This window comes from Poecilia formosa, unplaced genomic scaffold, assembly GCF_000485575.1.
Source record: "Poecilia formosa unplaced genomic scaffold, Poecilia_formosa-5.1.2 Scaffold86, whole genome shotgun sequence".
NCBI classification, from domain to species: domain Eukaryota; kingdom Metazoa; phylum Chordata; class Actinopteri; order Cyprinodontiformes; family Poeciliidae; genus Poecilia; species Poecilia formosa.
This window is the reverse complement of record NW_006800025.1, coordinates 1027100-1041049: the sequence shown is the minus strand read 5'-3', so window position 1 is coordinate 1041049 and position 13950 is coordinate 1027100.

The following is a 13950-nucleotide window of genomic DNA, read 5'->3' as shown; positions in this document are numbered from 1 at the left end:
GTCTGTCTGTCTGTCTGTCTGTCTGTCTGTCTGTCTGTCTGTCTGTCTGTCATCGACAATAAAGTAAAGTCTGCATTCCAATGAGGCTCATTTTTCAGATTAAAAGTTGAACTATGAACTGAATTAATGATGATTAACAAGCATCAACTCTGATACATAGTGTATGCACAAGTATGAACTTACTATTTATTTTATGTTGCTTTCCACTGATGACATTGTAGAATTTATGTGTACTTTTTGTATGTACTTTATATTATTAGACTTACTGTGTAAAAAAATAGACAATGTGAAACTGCACAAATTTTCATTTTTGAACTTTTCCTGAGATGATCAACAATATTTTTCTAATGTATTTTAGCCTAAGTTATGTATTTTAAATCATTTAATTGCCATGGCTATCTAATAGTCACATATTCTAAATGGAATAAGGAATAACCACCTTATTATGTGAATAGCCATTTCATAGCTATTTGCATAGCTATGAAATGGGTATGTGAATATTTGATTATTTATTGAGAAATTTGCTCAATATCAGTTCTTCTGGACACACTAGTTTAAACGATGCTCTTGTTTAATGAATTAAAAATATGTCTGCATAATATCAACAAAAACATGATTGTCATTGCATGTTAAGTTTAATTTAGTATTCTTTACACATTCTGTTCTGTCTGTTCTCTACTTTCTCTTCTGGAGACAAAAAACAAATCAAAGTACGGCAAAGCATACATTGCCAGAGTGAAACCCGTGCAAAGTTTTAAAATGAATATTGCTAAGTTATAATACAACAGTATTTGAGACGCTCTACTAAATCTACATTATCTAAAAATATGTTCAAAATAAACTGAAAAAGTGTGAAAATTAAAATTACGCACCATTTGGTAATATCACGCCAATTAGGGGAAGATAGCAACTGTAACTATGTGATTTGGAGAGACACCCAGCAGTTCAATTGTGTGTAATGGTCACCTGGCAGCACAGCTAATGCCCATTTCAGCCTACGCTGGGCAGGCCATGGCCTATTGGCCCCCAGCACACACAGGCAATTATGTTTGGTTTCACACGGTGAAAAGGGTTAATTGGCAGCGCCCACGTGCCTGCTTGGACCTGTTTCACGCTTGTCAGCCTTCATTGCATCAAAGGAAGCTCCAATCCACCGGGTGCCAATATTAGAACACGCACAGACACACTCGCACTCACACTTCATGGCCTTGCCCTGTAAGTGGAATCTGTGTAGCTTAATGCAAGACTTATCGGTAAGGGGACTAGCCACAGATTCACAGAACTAAAACGTCCACAGACCTAAACCCTTTTAGGAGCAGAGTTGCATAAAAAAAACTTAAAAATGCACAACACTGAAGAATAAATGTGTATTTTGGCCATGCAAACATATTATTGTTTTCATTGTTGCATAAACTAACAGACCCTTCAAATCAAAATTGGGGCTTGCTTTCAAGTAGCACCACTAGGGGTCAGTCTTGTCTTTTATAAACTAGGCTTCATAATTCTGACACTTTAGGTCCTTCTCTTCATGACTCTTATCTGACTACAACGCACTTCATGCATCTTCTGCTTATCTTGGTATCATCTGCTATTATTAACTCATCTGTATTTCCCTTGGATTCTGAATGTTCTTTTCCACTGAACATGTTTCGTTTTGTCTTTCATAATATAAAACTTCAGGTCTATATCTCTTGTGTATGGTCATGATTGAGTCGCTCACAGGCTTCCCTTGTTGTTAGAGTTCTTTATTAGAAAATCTTCAACCACTGAGCCAACTAAACCTACGAAGATCTGCTCTTTATAAACCTCTGGCTCTTTAGTTTTAACACATTAGTTTGGATTTGTTAGCTCTCATTGCCTATATATATATATAAATATATATATATATATATTTAGTACAATTATTTTTTCACAGGAAAGGCAAAAATAATTAAAATGCTATCTTCAGAAAATGTATAAAAGTATTAAACATGTACATGCATATATATATATATATATAGTAAAATTACTTTTTCACGGGAAAGGCAAAAATGCTATCTTCAGAAAATGTATAAAAGTATTAAACATGTACATGCAGACTGAAAATCACACACAATTATTCAATGAAAGTATTACAGACAAGATATTTTTGGATGGTTATAATAAAAAAAACATATAATTATATACAACATACTGAACAGTAAAACTACACAATCCCTTTTTAACTTATGTAAATGTCTCACTTATAAGAAAACATTTGCTTCACTGAAGCATATAATGTTCATATACAAGACATTTGTCCATGTGCAGCTTCTACATGAAAATATTTTGCAAAACATACATTGTCTTGCAAATTTATTCATACACATTAAACTTTCCCCCATTTTGTTGCCAAAGTGCAATACTGATTTGTCGGTTAATGCCATTAATGTTTTCCTGACGTTTGCCAAGATAGAACAAATCAATGGACTTCAGCAGTGGGTAGTTTTATCAGAAAAACCTTACAGAGATTAAACTAGGAATAAGTGGACTCAGTTACTTCATTTGGTGACTTATGAAAATTGCTTGTACCTTATTAAATAGTAAAAAAGGAGTGGAATAAAAAGGTATCTCTCTCTTCAGGGGTTTTTGTTTGGGTTAAAAACATAAAGTGAAAACCATGCCTCGCAGATGAATCACAATACTTTTCTAGGATACTGTATTAGTTGAGTCATTGCCACAGTCCTTTTCTCCCTGACTTTCTGAAAGCAGTGTGTGTGTTTTATCTGCTTGGAATCTCCTGCTTTTGCTCTTTTCCAGTTATCACACTTAGCGAATTTGGCTCTCATAGCTGGCAACTAATTTTTGGATTTACAGACATGTTGCTGAAGGTGTCCACTAGCCAATGGCATGGCTCCATCATCGCGGCCTGTTTCGGCACTTGTAGATAGAGCAGCGAAGATCTTCCCCGTACTGTGCCTCCTTGTCACTTTCAGCACTTTGGCATGATACAACAAAGTCACCCTCCTCGCACACAAATGCTTCGACATTCACGCACACTGCGAGCCACACACTGTGCGTATTCCTTTGCAACTAAGCCTCCGAGGGCTTCCTGCTCTCGTCGTTTTCCACGGACGAGGACATGCATGTGTGCACACAGTCGTAATACACACATCACATCTCTTCTAGCATCCTGGGAGGGACATGCAAGAGAAAGAGCAAGAGCATATGTTGGATCGACTCTTGTTGGGGCGGTGGGTGGGGTGGGGGATATTTCTCTTTGGATGTTGTCTTACAAGCTCTGACGGCACAGAGCAGAAAGAAGGCATTTTTTCGTCCAATTTATTAATCCTTTTAGGCAATGTTCTCTGTTCAGAAATGCAAATTGAATCAATCTGAGGCTGACTTTAAGACTTTTCAAGTGGGATTTAATTAGAAACCAGGGCCTGCAGTTTTTAATGAGAGAGGGGGTGGAGAGATGGAGAAAGAGAGAAAGAGCGAGGCATGGGGAGGGAGAGTGGGTTGCGGTTTTGATCTGGGGGTCCTGCTGGAGAAAGGATACACAAACACCCTAAACATAGACACAAACCAACATACATGCGCGCACGCACACAAATGCATCCCGTAGAGCAAAGTATGAGGCGGATGCCCGCTGTTTAGTTTTTCTTCACTTCCTTCATCTCGATCCTTGTGAGAGTTCAACCAGGGACCTCGTTACTTGTGTGCACATCTCGTAAACTCTAATAAACCTTGCCTATATGAGCACTGATGAAGTGTAGCTGCATGCTTATGTTAACGCCAAACTGTTTACAGGTGGAGAGGCACGAATACAGACACAAAAGAAACACTGAGAAGGATGGAAAAAGAAGGTGGGCCGAAGGACTGTCCATGTTTTAAAGTTCGCCACGTCTTGGTGATAGACTGAGATGCTGAATGAGATATAAACCACTGCACTAAACATTATGTGTGATATTTACTTGCAACAGTTCAGCGCTCATTTATAACCGCTTAAAGCAAAGAAGCTGCACTCTTACTAATGGAGAAAATGTTATCAGGCCATGGCTTGTTTATGAAAGGACCATGCTTTTAAAAACACTTTTCAACAAAGACGAGCTGCCAAGCTGCCCCTCGGTAAAGTCCACCTGAACTCAGATCCAGTGTTTAAACACTTGAAGTGATCTGTATGGAACAATATGTCACCTACACAGTGGTGCTGCTGTTTTTAATGGTGTTTTAGAACTGTAACAGTTTCCTTAAAAGCTATTCTTCTGGGGACTTGCACATAACATGTGCGTTATAGTATTGCGTCAAATGAAAACATTGCTTCTTTGATCATGAGATACACCAAAATGTGTTGGCTCATACTTTATACTTTGTCTCAGTGAAACACATTTCCTATGTCCAGTAAATGGATTTTCTCCACCTGCTTGGTCCTAGTCAGAGTTACTAGTCGCTGCAGCGTATTCAGTGGGCAAAAACGAGGTACGTGCAGGAGAGACCACCTGTCTATTGTGGGTTCAACCAAGACACACATTAGAGCATGCACACACTCAGGTCAGTTTGGAGTTGCCTACTAATGTAAAAATAAACATTGAGTTCCAAAGATATTCAAGCCCCTTTACATTTTTTCATATTTTGTCACATCACAACTACAAATTTATTTCATTTCATTGGGATTTTATCTGATAAAAATGCAATCTTGAATAAGATGGCAATGTGGAGAAAAAAAATGCTATATGGTTTTCAACAATATTTACAAAATCAAAATCTGAATTGGTGTGGATTGTTTCTTTAAGCTTATGCCCTTGAATAAAATGCAATGCAGCTAATTGTCTTCTAAAGTCACCCAGCAAATAGTGTCCGTCTGTGAGTCTTTAGTATGAATTCAGTTTAGCCTCACATATTTGTTAGAGAACATTAGTGAACAAAAGCTTCATGAAAACCAAGGAACACAGCAGACAGGCCAAGGATAAAGTTGTGGAGGACTTTAAATCAAATTTAGCATATAGAAAATAACAATATTGAAAGCTTTTAACTTCACACAGAGCACTCTTCAATCCATCATCTTACAACTGAGTAGGAGGCAACTGCAAACCCAAAAAGTCACAGTCATGAAGCTAAACTGACAGGCTGGGCAAGAAAAGCACCAATCAGAGAAGCAGCCAAATGACCTAAAGTAACTCTGGAGGAAGTTACTGTAGGTAGTTCTCATGGAAGTTTTCATGAGCTCTTTATTCAGTCTGGCTATGTTTAAGTTACTTTGCAGTCTGGCTATGTTTAAGTTACTTTGCAGTCTGGCTATGTTTAAGTTACTTTGCAAAGAAGAATGGGAGCAAACCCTGTGTGTTGACGTGGAGAGTTGATAGAGGCAAACCTAAAAAAACACTGTATAGAAAAGCCCCATATATAGAAAAGCCCCATATATATACAGGGCTTGTATTTGGTATGGTTGCAAGAACAGCTGCCTTTATTTCTTCAAAATGATTCTTGCAGACAGTCCTCTGCTTCGCTGGAAAGCTTTTCTCCTAATTTATCAGACATTTTACTGCCACTTGGCTTAGATATGCTGCCTCTGATACATTTGGGAAAATCTGGCACTGTAAAAAGGGGTGTGGTGTAGGGGATGTGGTTAAAAGCTCATACTGTTAAGTCTCTCCCCTCTTTTCTCCTTCCCATTTCTGTTTCTTGTCAAATTGAGGGTGGAGGCTACAGAGATTTGACTTTTTCTTAGTGACTTTGTGACATCTTCACAGTCACCATGTCTATTTTTTGAATGAAAAAAATGTGAACTTGTAAGATTTAGTAATATTCTGAAGGAATAGACCCGTTTTCAAATGACCTATTACATTTTAGAAAAATCTGTAACTGACTTAACTGATTTATTTCTGGAATCAAACAACATTTTTGATGAATATCAATCTGTTTTTCATGAAATGCTTGCATGCTTTCAAGAGAAATTGCTTTACTGCTTAAAGTGTCCAGTGACATCATGATGACCGCAGACACGGGGGAATTTACTGTTTTAATATTGATAGACCTTCCAGCAGCCACATATTATCTCACACATAAACCACATCATGACAAATTTTCTGATTTGATAGGTTCCACAAGGCTTTGTTTTGGGTCCGTTCTTTTTTTTTTCTTTTTCCTGTACATAGACATACACTTGAACAGATTACAAATGAGTATCATGGTATCGTTTATCACTGTCTGCAGATTATATTCAGCTGCACTAGCCACTTTGGGATGGCCTGTAACTGTTGGGTTGCCAGTTTGAATCCCCCCTCCACTATCCCTGCTCAAATTTAAAGTTAATTGAAGTAGTGGCACCTTTAGTGGCTTCATCGAGGAGAGAACTGCATCTGAACAGACAAGCTCTAACCTGGTTTTAAAAGCTGTTGGACAAAAGGCAGCACGTACAGTTAGTCACAACAAAAGTGCAGCCAATAGGAGAGAGAGAGGGTTAAAAACTGAAAGAGAGGGCCAAGTGCATCATTCATAGAATGTGAATGTTGAGTCGTTGGCAGCAGTAGCTCAGTCAATGCCCCCTCCGGGAAGGTGTTGCAGCTAAGCGGAATGAAAGACCAGAGGTAGCTTTTATGAAGAATGAAAAAAAAACACAGAGAACATAAAGTTAAAATTTGAAATAACACAAAATAATTTAAATTGGAGAGAATGAGGAGAAATCAGCAGAGCAAGGAGAAGTGGTCAGTTTGTCCTCCATCAGCCCAGGCCGAGAAGCATAGCTAGAGAGTTAAACACTAACTGTAGGTATTACAAAGAAGGAAAGTTTTAAACCAAATCTTAAAAGTGGGCAGGGTGTCTACCCTGCTGGTTCACATGGTTAAGAGCCTCATAGCTAAAATACCTGCCTCCCATTCAACTTTTACAAATTCTAGGAACCACCAGTAGTCTGAAAGAAAAGTGTTCTGTTAGGAACACATGGAACAATGAGATCTCTGATGTATAATGAAAAATTATTATTAGGGGTTTACATGTGAGAGAGAGAATGTAAAATTATATTCTGGATTTAACAGCCACCCAATGAAGGGAAGCTAAAAAAGGAAAAAAAAAATACAATCTCTTTTTTTTTTTTTTTACATCTTCAGAGCTCTCGATACATTATGGATCAGTTGAAGGCTTTTAGCTACATTTTGTGGACTTCCTGATAATAAAGAATTACAGTAGTCCAGCCTTGAAGTAACACATGTATGGAATAGTTTTTCAGCGTCTCTCTTGGACAGAATATTTCTAATTTCTGCAAAATTCCAGAGGTGAAAGAATGAAGTCCAAAAATATCTGAACAATTTTAAGGCCACGTGTAACACTGATGCTCTTTGCTTTATTACTGAAAGGCCAACTTGATGCGATCCAGATTAAGTGATTGACTAAGCAGTTTGTTTTTCTAAGATTTAAGTTTCTGTCTTCTCAGAATTTAAAAGAAGGAAATATAGTCATTACAATGAGCATGAATAATAATCTTACTGTATTTAATAGTTTTATTTATTTTCTTTTTATTTTTGTTTTGTCTTTACCTGCCCTTTCCAGCAAAGTAGCAAACATTTTTGTTGCCTGAGTACCAAGGAGAAGCCCAACACACTTACTTTCACAAGTGGCACATTTAAGCTTTCGTTATAATAGTCTACTTGGATTTAATTTCTTTGGAATACCTTCTCATCTTCAAATTCATTTTAAGACTTTCACTTTCATTGCCCTTCTTGTTCAAGTGTCTTCCTTTACTACTGAATATTTCAAGCCACACACTTCAACTCAAGCCCTGAGGTCCCCAAACTGCTAGTCGTCGCAAGGACCAGATATTATTATGTATTATGCTAAAAGTGCCTTTTAAACATATTAAAACTTTTACACTTGTTTGCATTCTTTTGAAGGAAGCAATAAAAAGACCATTTCAGAAGCACAGCCAACTTGACGATGTCCTTCCTGAGACATCTCCATGGTGCTTTCTCTCATACTTTGTCAGTCTAAAGGAAAGATAACAAAAGATAAGTGCCATAAAGTTCACATCAAGCTTGAAATTCCTATAATAGATAAGAATAAAAATGAAATGATATTGCATGTTCAAAAACAACAATTATGAATGCCACCGGAACTGATGTTCAGCTTTTAAGAAACAGAGAAGGAGGGGACAAGTGTGAAGAGATAACTTACAGGCTGCCACACTGAGGCATGAATTCAGCCATTAATGCCACGGCTCTTGTGTGCCTCTCACTAAATGTTTGACAACTAGATGATACTGTCAATTTTTAAATAATACTAATTAATCTCCATTATCGAAACATGCAATTAATCCCTCACAGTCTCACTGCTTTCTTCTAGCTTTAAATTTAATGAAACATGAAAGGGGAACCCAAAGAGCAAACGCGGCATTGCGGTCCTTGCAGAGAACTCATTGAGAGAGTAACATCAGAGAAGATAGCAGGCAAAGAGACAGACGGGTGGACATGTTTTGACAAACAGACAGTTGGTCCAAAACTCCTCCCCTTCTCAACGCTCTGCGACTGTTCTTCGTCTCTCTCTCTCTCGCTCTCTCGCGCGGAGCACGCCTTTGAACTCGGTCCTTCATTAACAATCTGCTGATTAACATGCTTGGGAACACAGGGGGTAGATAGATCAGAAGTAAAAAGTGGGATGCGAAAGAGGCAGGGAGAAAAAGAACATAGAGAACACAAGTTAAATGTGTCTACTGTAACCACGTTTCCAGGTCACAGCAGTGAATAAACATAGGTGGCTGCTTCTTTTGTTGATTGTGTCAGTCCAGGAAAGATGTGCACTTCCTGACACAAATGGATAATAAATCCTACACTTCCAGCACAGGATTTTATATAAATACATAACACACACAAAAAAGAAATTATTTCTGCAGGACGAACGTCCAGGTCGCTGATGTCACTGGGCTTGCAAGGTCTGACACTAGATGGTTTGGATTGACATGTGGAAGCGAGTTTCAAGGTTATTTGTTACCACTGTGCAGGACAAGCAATTTTAGACAGAGTCAGACATGGATTCTGAAGTAGTTTTATAAGTTCTAGCAAAGTAACAAGTTACTTGAAAGTACCAGAAAGAACACTCAAAGTTCCAGAAAGTTCCTGTAATCGCTATAGAAACGAAACCAAGTTCTTGCGAAGTAGGCTCTGTAATGTAATGTAATGCTAAAAACAAATTTGATAGATATAAATCTATTTCTGACCAGTAAGTTCAAACAGAAAGGTTGCAAAAACCAAAGATTTTGCAAAGTTTACCAAAAAACAAAAAGAGAAGAGGAATGTAATGTGATGCAGAATTTCAACCCAACCCTATAAGTATAAACTTTTAGAAACCACAAATATGTATAGTCACTTTGAACTTGGGGCAAGAATACACCCAATAGGCCAATAAATCATACAACAGTATTTTTGATTTTTTTTTTAAGAGAAAGCAGAAAGTAACTCCTTTTAAGTCGGGTGTATTTCATTATTATTATTATTATTTATGTATTTACTTTTTTTTTTTTTTTACCAAAAATACAACTGCCGCCCAGATGTAGGGAGTACAGTCTTGTGGTGCTGGCAAATCAGAAAATTGTTACAGTTTTTCCCTAAACAGGGTTGATTTAATGCCATTTAAGGGAGGAACTTCGAAGTCTGAGTCACAATGTTGCACTTAACCTCACAATCTTGGCTGCCACACTTCCTCACAGCTTATAGTAGTTAGTAGGAGGCAAGGGACGGATAGTTTCATCAGTTCCATTGCGACTTTTTTAGAAACTACATAGTCTAGTTTCATAATTAATCTGCTCAGTGTGGTCCGATAGAGATGCTGAGGAGGAATGTGGATAAAGAGAAAATGAGGCTGGAAAACACAGAGAAAGAAAGACGGACAGACTGACACAAGGGTGGAGAGAAAGTGGCAGAAAAAGGGACTGATGGACAAAGGCAGTGAGTGAGTACCCCTCTGATGGACAGCGAGACAGAGACAGACTGACAAAGAAAGAGAAAGAGGGATGGGCCTGCTCTGAATTAATGACTGCGCTCATCAGAAGATGAATGTTCTCCCGCGCTCCCCTCGGAACTCAGCTTGCAAATGAAAAGAAAGTCGGTCCAATGAAGAATGAATACACAAATGAATAAATAAGCCAATAAATAAATGAATAAATGTGAAACGCAGATTATGATCGATGCACACGGAGTTGTGCGCATTTATGCCTCAGAGTTTTGAGAACATTTGTGTATCATGGTTGCATAGCGCGATGTATCAACACGTTTTGATGTTTGGAGCGCGAAAGGTTGAGTGTGCAACCACGTTTTGTTTGCCATGTGTTTTTTGTGCCGTGCACATATATTTCGTATATGTGTTGGTTCATTTCCCTATGCATGGTGTTTGTGTCTCTGTGAAGTTCTGTTGGTATTTATTTGCTTGTGGGTATGTCACTGTGGTTGGTGATGGTGCGCACAAATCCATTTTTATTAGTGTGAGATTGGACGTGTGCATGTGTGTGTCTGAGCAGGGGGCTCTCTGGTGAGTCTCCTTAACATCAAACAGCTGGAAGTAATAAAATATTTAGGAAGGGCTGGGAGTCTGTGAATATTAATAGTGCCTTTTCCTTATGTCTCTCAAATCTAACTCTCTTTCCCCCTTTTTTCTGTTTCTCTTTTTCCCTCCCAGACTCCCTCTCCACGCAGAATCACCCAAGCTCTGTCTCTCCTCCTCCGCCACCACATCTCCTGGCTTGTCCTCTCGTTTCTTACATCTCTGGCCCAAACTCGTGCTCAGATTCTCTGCAGTTCAGTTTCCAGTATTTTTGACCTTGTTTATCAGAGAATCACAGCTGTCTTATTGGGGGCCAGCTGGCGTCCAGTGCGATGGACGGATAACAAAACAGTTGCCCTTTGCCTTTTTGTCATGTTAGGGGTGTCAGAGTCTCACTGCAGGGGAAGGAGCAGCGTCAAAAGTCACTGAAACCACTACGTCAAACATGTACAGTATATCAAATATGAGAAATTGTCCAAGCTGGATATAATCTGATAAGGATGCAGATCAATAAACAATATGGTAATCGTTTATTTGCAAGGGGCCAGCATGTGTCACAGACAGTGGTCAGAGTGCTGGACAGTCAGTCAAAACTGTAAGTAAAGGTCACTAGACAGTAAAGCATGCCTCACAGGGGAAAGTTTCCTCTACCTGTCAGTTCGACTGTCTAGTCAAGCAAAGCCTGTGAGATGTAATTATAATATTCTGGACCTGCCCTCTAGGATCTGTTAGTTATCTTCATAGATGCCCACATCCTGTCTAAGAATGATATAGAACTCCCATTCAAAATGTTCAACAGAATACAACAGAAGAAGATAACTAAAGTCAAAAAAGATATTCTGTTATCTCCACTTGCAAAATGTATTCATTGGGGACAACAATGACTCAAATGCTGCACTGAATTATTTCAGTGTCCTTTTTCACTTATTTTATTCTAGTAGACTGTGCAATATCAGGGCACAGAAGGCTGTATTGGAAAGCACACATGTCTCAGTGGTCAAAAGGACGTCACTGATGGACTCACAAGAGTAACTCTGTTGCAAGGATCAAACTTGGCATTTTTCAAAAACTTACCACAGGGACTGATCATATTCCAATCTTTAAGGAAAACGACATTACTGAAATCAACACCTTGGTCCAACAATGACCATTAGACGATTTTGTGATTGGTGGTTGTTGAAAAAATACACATGGAGGTTTGTGGCAAACAAATCATGTTATGTTACTTTTCAGGACCCCTTGCTATGATGACCCCACCCACATTGGGGGGGATACTCCATTGTTTCGGAAAATGTCCAAAATTGTTGGTTTCTAAAGGAAAAGAGCCATGAATCTGTATTTGGTGACCTACACTTTCTATTTCATCTGACTATTGGACACTCCAGCAACTTCCTGGAATGCATGTCATTATTGGTGATGCAACTACTTATCTCCTTTTCTTTTTGGAAAACTAAATTATTTACATTTGTTGTGCACTTTTGGCCAAATCTTGGAAGAGGCCTCAAGAATTCAGACTTCAGGTGATGTTATGATTTTATTTTTTTCTTTTCCAAGCAAGTAGAGGTTCACTTTGCAGATAATGATTGCAGAGGGGGAAAATATTTACAACCCTCACCCCCCAAAAAACTCCCAAAGCCTTTAAAGTAATAAAAGTTAACTTATAACAAAATTGAGAAGGCAGCTCTTGGCCCCTGGCTATGGAGCTCCAGTGTTCTCTTCCTGCTGAGGCACAAATTGCACAATCTTTGTGAGGAAGTTTCTACTCCTGGCTTTATCCTGGAAGCACATCCTACAAGAAAACCCACCATTAACTGGTATTTAATCACAACAACAGACAATAAGTAATCAAAACTGCTCATAACCTTACCAGTACCTAAATGTTTTAATACAACCAAGACATAAGCAGATGGTTTGGTTGCAAAGATCGTTTTGTTCTCTTCTTAAACATGGTATGACAAATAAAAATACTCGTTGGTAGAACATTAGTAATGGAACATCCCACAATCAACCTCTCATAAGGCTTTGGAGGCCTTCTGCTCTGCTTTGACACAGCAGCTTTGAAAATGGAAACAACACAATGTGCACATTTTTCTGTTAAAGATTAAGTAACCAACAGGTGATCAAACATTCTCTGTAGAGTACAACTCAAGCTCTGCAGCACATTTTTTAAGCCAGTCAGAAGTAATAAAAAAAAAAAATGGTGGAATGATTGGTTATTTGTCCACAAACGTTCAAGTTACTTGCAAAATCAGACAATTACTCCTCTGTGCTTAACTTAGTATGAGACATTACTGTCAGATAGTTTTTAAGTTTCTCCTCAGAAAACCTAGAAACCCAAAAAGCAACAACTTCACCTCACAGATGTTGCTCTTATATTCTTGGATTTAGTTTAATCACATATTATCAGCATCTTTAAGGCCCAATAATCAATGTATTGACATTTTATCTAAAATAGAATACAAGGGTCTTCAAACAAGGGGTGAATCCACTAGACGGCGGTACGTGTTGAAAAGATTTTTAATTATCAACATTTAGCCTACTGACCTTTATTTCTTAATATCTCAATGCTATATCAAATTATAAAGCTAATTATAAATTAGCTAATTAAAACTGTATGATTTATGAATTGGGGTAATGCAAAGTAAGAAAAAAAAGATTGGACAATTAATTATTCAGTTTTCCTAGTTCCGCGTTTAAATGTTCAATTAAAATAAACTCTTAAAACATAATTAGAGATTTATAAAGGCTCACTTAATCTTTTGTAGTTGTATAATTTATTTTAGTGTCTGTAGCCATACATGGCCGGACACTATGCATAAGGATTCTGGGTATAGCTATGTAGAAACCCCCACTAAGATTAACTAGTGACTAATTCTTTTACATTCTTAATCTTGTATTTTACTACATAGCTTTATATTTATTTTTTTTAATTTTTTTAATGATTATTCTCCTAGCTGAGTCTCCCTTGTTTATTTATATAAAAAATGAATGCATTCAGAATTCAGCAGAATTTTGTGGCCAATTTCTGATGTTGAGTTTTCATAAAGCATGCAACTTCAGCTGTTTCAAATTTTTCTTTTTGAATAATAACATACAGTATGATGCAACAATTTTCCCGTTTATTGACTCATTTTTATACATGTTTCAGGTCAAACCAAGTTAATACGTTTTCCAATGATATTATTTACCATGGGAAAATAGGTCCAAGTTATTTGCCTCCTTAATCTAAAAACTAGTAACCCTTAGGAACTGCCATCAAACATTTGGTACACCTTGCAATGAGCCTTTTACATCACTGTGGAGGAATTTTGGCCTACTTTTATTTACAGAATTGTTTTAATTCAGCCACATTGGAGGATTTTTTGAGCATGTTCAACATGTAACAGGACATCATCTTAATCTGAGCTAGGCTCAGACTTCACATTTGGAAGTGAAAGAGAAGTAATTTTTAAGATAACACTGTGC